The 9,892-nt window shown below is 50.3% G+C and overlaps 1 long non-coding RNA gene across 1 annotated transcript; it reads left to right on the top strand.

The window, feature by feature from the left end:
* Positions 1 to 5,655: 5,655 nt before the first annotated feature.
* LOC129048620 (uncharacterized) lies at positions 5,656 to 9,110 on the top strand. The gene is made up of 3 exons (XR_008511116.1): positions 5,656 to 6,050; positions 7,878 to 7,960; positions 8,522 to 9,110. It is a non-coding gene; the product is annotated as an uncharacterized LOC129048620 (long non-coding RNA).
* Positions 9,111 to 9,892: the final 782 nt, after the last annotated feature.

Below are 9,892 nucleotides of genomic sequence, written 5' to 3'. Positions count from 1 at the left end.
TCAGAATGAGAGTGGAGCTGTGAGCGTCTCCTGGGGTCAGGCATTCCTGTCTCTTTCAGAGTTGAGGCACCTGGTCCGACCCATCATTTCATGCTGAATCGCCTGTTGACCCATCTCACTTGAATGATTCCTGGGATGGAGGCCTGGCTCCCTCCAAGGCAGCCCCTTGCGTTGGAAGAAGAGCAATGGTGTGAAGCCTGTCTGGTTGTACCCTCCAGCTGCAGGTCCTTACTCCAGCTCTCAGAACCAGAAGGAATCTGTCTAATTGCTCATCCACTGGAGAGCCCTTGAGGTATTGATGACAGTTTTCATTTCCTGCTGTGTCTTCTCTAAGATAAAAAATCCCCAGCCGTCTTACCAAGCCGTGTCTCTCAGCATGAGGCCCCAGCAGTGGACTCTGCTCAGGCTTTTGTTCAGCCCCTACAAGGCCTACCAAAGCAATCACCTCCTTCCTTCTGAACACTCCACCCCCATTAATGTGGCCAAAGCCACATGGCTGCTTGTGTTAGCTCCATCACACTGTGGATAGAACCCTCCAAGCCTGAGCCCCAGCCTGCATCCTTATCCTCCTCCTCTCTTTTGCCTTAACTGTTCCATCTGAAGAGGGGCTTCTTCAAGGTCCTGGGCACTCCAGAGTGTTCTCCTCTACTTAAAAAACACAAGGATGGTCTCCAGGCACCAAGGAAACAGTCTGCTGCCCTTTAGGATCAGCCACCTCTGAGGCTGAAACCTGACCCAGATTCCGGTACCCTTCACAGGAGGAGCGACCACAGTGGAGAAGGAAGCTCATGGCCTTTGGGCAAGGTAGACTTAGATTCAAAACCCAGCTCTCCCTGTAGGACCTAGGGCAACTGATCCTCTCTTTCTTAATCTGTAAATGGTACCTACCTACTAGGGCTGTGCTGAGACTTCTGGATAAAGTGTCAAAGCACCTAGCCCAGGGCCAGCACATAGTAAGCACACCTAGGTCTAAGTTCTCATCTCCTCTTGAGGGACTTAGATCTTTTATCCCTTTTTCTTTCCCATCAAATCCTCCAATTCTAGCCCCTAATGTGGAAGAGCTGTATTGACTCAACACACTAGTACACGAGTACACGAAGGCACCAGTAAAATCTTGTGGCTTTGGGCAGAGAATGCCCCCCTGTAGGTTTTGTGACCTGGGGCAACCCTCTTCCTTTCCTCTGATTGTGGGTCTTTCATCTCTGATTTGAAATGCTCAGGCTAGGAAGTCACATTTGTTTATTTATTTATTGATGGATACGGAAATTCACTCTGTCACCCAGGCTGGAGTGCAGTGGCACAATCATGGTTCACTGCAGCCTTGACCTCCTGGGCTCAAGCAATCCTCTTACCCCGCCTCCAGAGTAGCTGGGACCAAAGGCGTGCACCACCACACCCAGCTAATTTTTGTAGAGATATGTTGCCCAGGCTGGTCTCAAACTCCTGGGAGCAAGCGATTCCCCCACCCAGGCTTCCCAGTGTTGAGATTGTAGGCATGAGCCACCACGCCCGGCCCAGGAAGTCACTTTAAAGCCCCTTCTAGCTCTGCCTGTTGGGTCTCTCCAGAAGCCTCCTTGTCATTTGGGACCCTTGGCCCTGGGAGGGAGCTGGGGCAGCTGTGCAAATCACCTAACGAGTGCCCAAAGAGGAGGCTGGACCATTCCTCCTCACCACTCAGCCTGATTTTCTTTTTTGTTTGTTTGTTTTGTTTTTTGTTTTTGTTTGTTTGCTTGTTTTTTTGAGATGGAGTCTCGCTCTGTCACCCAGGCTGGAGTGCAGCCTCACGATCTAGGCTCACTGCAGTGAGCCATTCTCCTGCCTCGGCCTCCTGAGTAGCTGGGACTACAGGTGCCCGCCACCATGCCCGGCTACTTTTTTTGTATTTTTAATAGACGGGGTCTCAATGTGTTAGCCAGGATGGTCTCAATCTCCTGACCTCGTGATCCGCCCACCTCGGCCTCCCAAAGTGCTGAGATTACAGGCGTGAGCCACTGCGCCCGGCCCACTCAACCTGATTTTCAAGCACCCGATCATCTCATTCATTCCTCAGACACCCACGTGTCCCCACTTGTTGGCAGGCACGATGAGGGCACAGATGAGAAATAAAGGGTCTTTCACCTCAAGATACTGACAGGCCAGCAGGGCAGACAGACAAGCAAACAAATAGCTAAGCCGGGGTGACAGGAGCTATCGTAGAGGCAGCAGACAGAGCACAGAGGAGGCAACACATGATTCTACCAGGGACGAGGGATGGGTGGTGGTTCAGGGAAGCTAACGAGCAGCGAATGTTGGTGTTCAGGCTTGAAGGATGAGTGGGGGTCTGCTTGGTGGGAAAGGGAGGAGGGGCACTGCAGGCCAAGGACACAGCGTGGGCATTGGCCCAGGGATTGGAAAGTCCTGCTCCACTCTTGGAATGACCTAAGAGTTCAGCAAAGCTTGAGGAAGTTGGCTGGGAGATGAGAGTGGAGGCACAGAGGCCAGCTGGCTGTCTGCTGTGGAGATCCAGACTGGAGGCCACGGGAACATGAACTAGGACAGGGCCTTTGTCCTTAGTAGGCAATCTGGGGACACAAAGACCAGCCAGATCTGGATCCTCCTCTCCAGGGACTGACCATCCATCAAACCATTCACTCATCAATAAATGTCGATACAGCACCTATGCTGTGCCAGATGCTGTGACGGCAGTGAGCCTTCTCCAGGAGGAAGAAATGGCCTGTCCTCCTGTGCATTAATTTCCCAGGGTGGTACAAGAAAGTGCCATGATCTGAATGGCTTAAAACTGCAAAAATTCATCCGTGCATAGGTCTGGAGGCTGGAAGTCTGAAATCGAGGTGTCAGCAGGGCTGTGCTCCCTCTGAGACTCCAGGTAGAATCCGTCCTTGCCCCTGCCTACCTTCTGCTGGTGGCCATTCATCTTAGTGTTCCTTGGCTTGCAGACGCATTAATCCAGCCTCGGCCTCTGTCATCACGTGACCTTCTTCCTGTGTGTCTGTCTCTGTATCGCTTCTCCTCCTTGTCATAAATAGACCAGTCATATAGGAATAGGGTTCATCCTAATGAATAGGACCTCATCTTAACTAATTATATCTGAAAAGACCAAATTTCCAAATAAGATCACATTCACAGATACTGGACAGTTAGGTCTTCAACATCTCTTTCTTGGGGGGTGGGGGAGGTGGAGACACAGTTCAACGTACAATGCCAAGTAATCACAATGCACTGTGGCAACTACCTTAGAGGAACTGGGGACAGGCTGTGAGCACTCAGAATAAAGAGTTCTTGCCAAGCAGAGGAATCCTCAGTGGCTTCCTGTAGGAGGTGGCCTTTCAGCCATACATTGACAGGATTTAGCTATGGAAATGGAAGGGCATCCCAGGCAAAGGGTAGTGCAGGAGTACAAGCATGTAGGAGGGAATTGCAGGGCAGTAATTATGTCACTTGTTGTAAGCAGTACTCAGAAAACCCTCTCCTCTCACCCTTCTGCCTGCCTGCCCCCCCAAATCTTATACATGCCAAGCTCACTCCAGCGCCATCCAATCTTGCACTTGCATTTGATGGGGTTTGGAAGAAAACTGCTGCCCGGAGTCATCATGACATTCCTATTCATGTCCAAGCCTGGATTTGTTTTTCTTGAGCTGCAGTGAAGAAAAAAAAAAATAAACTCTGTATTTATCAAGCAGCAAACTAGTAGGAAATTATAACCTTTTAAAATAAATATGTATCTAATTATAGGAGAGCACCATTTACTTTTGCAGTACTGTCAGGATTTCCCCGGCCAGCCGAGTCTACAGATAATGTTCCAACTGCCCTCAACCCCCAAATCTCACTGGGCATTAACCTCAAAAATACCACCTTTGCTGGTCTCTCAGCAGACAGTGATTTAGCCTGTGCTGAGATGCCCTGAGCAGGCTGGAGAGGAACTTGATTCCCCAGACTTTCCTTTTAAAGCCAGAGGCCCAGCCCCTTCATTGGCTCCTAACCACAAAGCCACAACCCGCACCCCCAAGAATGTCTGTTCTGTCCAGCACACATCTCTGTGGTTGGCAGTTTTCTCCCTTGCACAAAAGTCAGAAGTCCCAGAGGGAGCAGAACTGAGCCATCTTGGGGAAGGAGCTAACACTGAGGGCTCGTCTCATGCCAGGCATGGCGCGAGGCCCTTCCTTCACTTCTGTATTCCCGTCATCTGTAAGTCCACAGACAGCCATCGAGCCCCGAATGTCACATCCACACACACACCATGAAGAACAAGTAAGGAACAGGAGCAAAGTGTGTAAAGTGCCAACGGGAGCCCAGGCACCTATTAGGTGCTGATAGGAGGCAGCTGTTGTTATTCATGGCCAGAACCCCATTACTCTCCACCAGGTACATCCTATGATGAGTTCATTCTTTCAGCATCTATTCGTTAAGCACCTGTGATGCAGCAGGTACTGCTATTCACCTGGCTCCTTCCCTCCCTTCCTCCCTCCCTCCTTCGCACTGGGGACTGCCCTGTCTGCCCTCTTTAATGCCTAGCCCCCTCCTATCCCACTCCTGGCTCACCCCGCCCTGTTTACCCAGCTCTGCTTTCCCCCTCGTACTTATCACCTCTGATACCCTAGATAATTTATGTTTGTCTGTTATTCTTGTCTGTTCCCCGCAACTCTGGGAAGGTGGAGTCTTGGTAAACTCACTGCTATGGTGGCAGCACCTAGGTCAAGGCTGGAAACATAGCAAGTGTTCAATTACTATTTGTCGAATTGAGTTGAACTAAGATCATTGTCTTTGGAGATGGACAAATCCAGGTGAAATGCCCACTCCTTGCTAGCTGTGTGACCGTGGACCCGCGACATGTCCTCACTGAGTCTCAGTGTCCACTTCTATAAAGTAGAGAATCTGTGGGGATCTGAGCAGGTAGGAAGCTTGCACAGTACAGAGCAGTGCCCGGTGCCGAGAGAGATGCTTCTCGGGAGCTGGTAGGCAGGCTTCTGAGGGACAGGCATGCAGTGGGAATTCCATGGTTTATGGAGGTCTCAAGTATTATTAGCAGGTCTGGGTTTGAATTATGGTTCCCACCACTTCCCAGCTCTGTGACCGTAAGCAAATCATGGAACCTTTCTAAGCCTCAGTTTCCTGTTTGTAAAATGGGGCTCAAACAGCACCCCCACCTCAGAGAGTGATTTTGACATAGTATGAGGTCGTGTCCATAAAGCAAGCTTGCAAGCCATAGGCATCCAGGGAGTACAGGCTCCCCCTTCCCTCCTCCCAGCTGGGGGCTGTAAGAAGCTTAGCAGCAGAAACCTGCAAATACCCAGGGCTGCTGGGGGCATTGGCCCCTATTCCTCATAGCCATCCATCCCTTCTCCCACAATTACCCAACCTAGGCCTGCCAGATGTCCTCCCGAGAGGGTTCCACTTCCCCAACGCCAGCCCCACAGCTCCCTCCCCGAGCCCCAGCTTCCCCAGCCAGCATCTCTCACTGGCTTTGGCACTAATGGGCCCTGCACACCTCAGAAAGACGGTGATGGCTCCCCGCAGAGCCCACAGCAAGTGTCAGAGGAAGAGGGGTCTCCTGGGCAATGGAGGGGCTCCCCCAGAATTCGGGGGTGTGAGCAGCTGGCTTCCAGGGGGGTCACCTCTGAGTGGAGAAGGATGAGGAGGCGCTGCCACTTGGCTTTGGCTGACTCTAAAGCTGACAGTCAATGACAGGGTGGGCTTGGGCTGAGTGGGAACCTGAAGGGGGAGGTAGCCATGGCAACCTTCCCTGACACTCCGTAATAGGAGATGCCCCAGTGTCTACACGAGGCCCGGAGAGGGCCAGTGGGTCCAAGGTCAGCCACTGCCCAGCCTTGCATACTGAATGGGGCTGTCGCTTTTGAGGACTGTCCTGCCCCCTACCACCACAGACCTGGGGTGAAGTGGTGGAGGTGGAGGGGTTCCGAGCCCTCCAGAGCCTGTAGAGGCCTGATGACTGCACACCAGGCCCCTTGACAGACACAGGAGATGGGGGAGGTGACGCCTCTGTGCACCAGCACCCAGCGTGAAGAATTGGAAACGTATTTATCATCCTAAAGGTGGGGCTTTCACCTGATGCCAAGATACACCGGTCACCACATGGGCCTGTGTCTGGCTTCCCCATCCCAGCCACTTGGGGGGCGCTGATTTGAAAGGGCCTTGAATAGCTGCAGTGTGGAGACAGATGCGTCCCTGAGTTCTGGGGCCATCGGGCTGGACAGGGGCGGGAAGCCAAAGAGTCCAGCACACGGGATGCACAGGGGACAGAAGATGCACATGTATCCAGCACTCAAGGTTGGCTGGGGCGACACTGAGCAGCCTGGGCTGAATGCCGGGCACCAGGTTGCTCCTTGAGACTGCAGTGGGTTGATGTGTATTGAGCCTTTTGCCCACAGTATCTCATCCAAGTCCCAGAACCGCCCATGAGGAAGGTGCTGTCAGGAACCCCATCCTCCAGCCAGTGAACTGAGGCTTAGTGAGCTCAGGTCACTTTCCAAGGGCACACTCAAGTGGCGGAGCAGTTTTTAAAGCCAGCTCAGTCTGCCTCCAAAGCCCATTTTGTAGATGAAGACCTCAAAGCCAAAGGAAGCCAAGGCTACCCAGCTATAAATATCAGAGCTGGCAGGCTCGGAGGCTGGGTCCTTAACTGGGGGTTGGTGGGTGGGGGAAGGGGGTGTCTGTGAACTTGGGTGGGAACAAAATACAACTTTATGTTCACTCACCTCTAACTAAAATGTAGCATTTCCTTCAAGTGCAAATGTAAGCAACATACCACAGTTCTGTTAACAGCACCTGTGATTTCGTTGCCACTGGAAACCACAGATATTTTCACATCACATTACAATGGTGACAAAGATCTTGAACTATCATTTATGCTCATCACTACTTTGAAATTACAGTAGTTACTAGACCTGATGTTAGATCTTATAATGTAATGCATTAGTAAAGAATTTAATGCACATATATTGCTATATCCCAATTTTAATTTTTTTTTTTTTGAGACGGAGTTTTGTTCTTATCACCCAGGCTGGAGTGCAATGGTACAATCTTGGCTCACTGCAACCTCCGCCTCTCGGATTCAAGCGATTCTCCTGCCTCAGCTTCTTGAGTAGCTAGGACTACAGGCATGCACCACCACGCCAGTCTAATTTTTGTATTTTTAGTAGAGATGGGGTTTCACCATGTTGGCCAGGCTGGTCTCAAACTCCTGACCTCAGGCGATCTGCCTGCCTCAGCCTCCTAAAGCGCTGGAATTACAGGCGTGAGCCACCATGCCTGGCCTACAATTTTAAATTTTTAAATTATTTTTGGAAATATATACAATTGACTTGCTTTGTAATCATGCATACTTTACGTATTTAAAAACGTTGTTTTGAGAAAGGATCTACAGTCTCTAGCAGCCGGTCACAGGGGTCATGGCATAGAAAATGTTAGGAGACCCAGCTCTCAAGCCGGTGCTTCTAACCACTAGGCTCACCTCCCTTGCAGATACTGAGCGTCTATGCCATCACTTTGCTTCCAGAGCCATGCAGAACAATAAGCTTGGACTAGCGGCCTCTGGAGGCTTGGCACATTTGAGTGGGGTGTACCCCTCTTCTTCTCTTCCCTATCTGACTCTCACCCACCCTTTCCAGTCCCTTGGCCATGTCAGAGTTAAAATGCCAAATTCTCTGTAGAGCCCAATCTTCCAATTTACAACCAAGTCAGGTTTGTGCCGATTTTCAGGCACCAATTATGGGCCAGCTCTCTTGGACCAATTAAAATGTGCAGGTGCAATAATGTCGACATCAACAGTCTGGGGTTATCTCAGCAGATATTTTTCATGAAATATTTATGAGAGACTGGGAATTTTAACCATTTGATGGCATGCTTCCCCTTTCTGCCAGGGCCTCTTTGAAATGGAGGAAGAGCTCGCAAAGGGTGAGGGCAGAGAGGTGCCCAGAATCTTGCAGGAAGAGGGAGAATGCAGGTGAGGGGCTGGGAAAGCCCAGGAGTGGGTGTAGGGTGGAAGGACAGGACTTTTTTGAAGGTTTTGGGGGGAAAAAGAATCTGTAGAATTAGATTAATCAGGGGGCTGGTGTTCTGGAAAGAGCCCATGTGGGTCTTGGGAGACTCAGGTTTTTGTTGGGACTGTGTGATGCACTTGCTGGGTGATCTCAGTGTCCTCATGTGCAAAAGGGCAGAAATGCTCCCTGCCTTGTGCCACCTCCCAGGGTTGTGGTGGGAATTAAATGGCAGCGTGAAGGGGAGAGGGCTTTGGAAGGGGTTCAGCATTGCCCACAGGGAAGGTTCTCTGCAAAGGGACTGTGCCTCCAGAAGGGTTGATATTAATGATGCCCCCAGTTTCTCATGCCTCTGTGTGTCCTTGCCCTTCAGTAGTTCCTCCCAGATCATTGACTCTGGCGTAGCCCTATGATTTGCTTTTACCAATGGAATAGTCACCAACTGGGTTCAAGCAGAGCTTGCAAAAACACTGGTGTATTTTCATGTTCCTTTTGCTCTTCTGCCTTTGTCATATGAATGTGTCCAGCCTAACTTGCTGGAAGGATTCAGGAGACCTGTGAGTAAGAGCCAAGATTTCCCAGACCAGCCTACAGCCAAGATCAGCACAGCTTTCTACTCAACCTGCACCTCACCACAGAGAATGGAAGAATCACTCAGCCATCCTGTGGATTGTTTGAGCAATAATGAATGCTTATTGTTTCTGGGCACTGAGTTTTGGGATGGTTTGTTATGCAGCAACAGCTGGCTGCTACAGAGATTGTGCCCACCCTCATAGCCCCCTGGATCTGTGTGCTCTCACTGAAAAGCAAAAGTAACTTCTGTTTTCCTCTTCTCTGTGGCCACCAGGGCTGCTGCCCAAACAGAAAGGCAATTTGCTTAGTGGTGGAGGTTGTGACCTCCAGAGTCAGACAGTCCTGGAATCCTATCCCAGCTGTGTGACCTGCAGTTAGCTACTTAACCACTCTGTGCCTCAGTGTCTCCATCTACAAAAGGCACAGTTTCTACTCCATCGGGTTGTGGTAAGGACTAGAAAAGACATTGGAAGTAAAGTGCATGAAACCAAAGGGCTCCAAATGACATTTTTTTTTTTGTTTATTTGTGGTGGTTGATGTTCAAATTTTCCCAAAAAAGCCTCTTCTTATCTTCATCAGCCCAGATTGCCTGAATTTTTTGCCAGGATATCTTCCCAGTGGAGGGAGACAAGCTAGACTTGGTAGCCACATGCCTTTGGTGCAGATTTCACAAACACTGTGATTTTTGGCAAGCAGAGTCTGCCAGTTGCATAGGAACAAGCCTTCCTGATAACATCCCAGTTTAACCATCTCCAAAGCACTTTCATATCCATGCTCAGATTTGAAAGCCTCACAAGAATCCTGGGAGGTGGGCAAGGCAGGAGCTGGCAGCCCCATTTTATAGACGAAGACACTGAGGCTTAGCGAGTGTCCCTGACTTGCAGAAGCTAAAATGTGGCCCAGGTTATCTGGTCACAGAGGAGAGCTGCCCCTGTCCTGGGCTACTCAACCTCTCCCACAGGGACAGATCTCAGCCGTGGAGATGCTGGAAAGAGCTCTGGAATCCCTGATGAGGGGCTACACCCTAGAGTCCTAAATGTCCCTCTGTAGAATATGATTTTATTCCCTGAGCAGAAGGGATCTCTTCCTCTCCCTGAGCCAGCGGAGTAGTTTGGGAGTTATAGTGGGAGATCTCTTTAGTATTTAGCAAAATCAGGATTTTAAATTTAATAATGATTAGGCAGGGTCCCTTCACACTCTCTATCACCCCCGACAGAGTTAAAACATCAATAACAATGCGGGTCCCAATGGAGATCCTTGTCCCCAGCATCATGATGTCTAGGGAGCCTGGTTATGGATGTAGCCAGCTGTCTCGCTGACTCTCT

Source organism: Pongo abelii, chromosome 9 (genome assembly GCF_028885655.2).
Source record: "Pongo abelii isolate AG06213 chromosome 9, NHGRI_mPonAbe1-v2.0_pri, whole genome shotgun sequence".
Lineage (NCBI taxonomy): Eukaryota > Metazoa > Chordata > Mammalia > Primates > Hominidae > Pongo > Pongo abelii.
The sequence above is the reverse complement of the archived record's forward strand: the minus strand, read 5'-3'. Positions and strand labels throughout refer to the sequence as shown.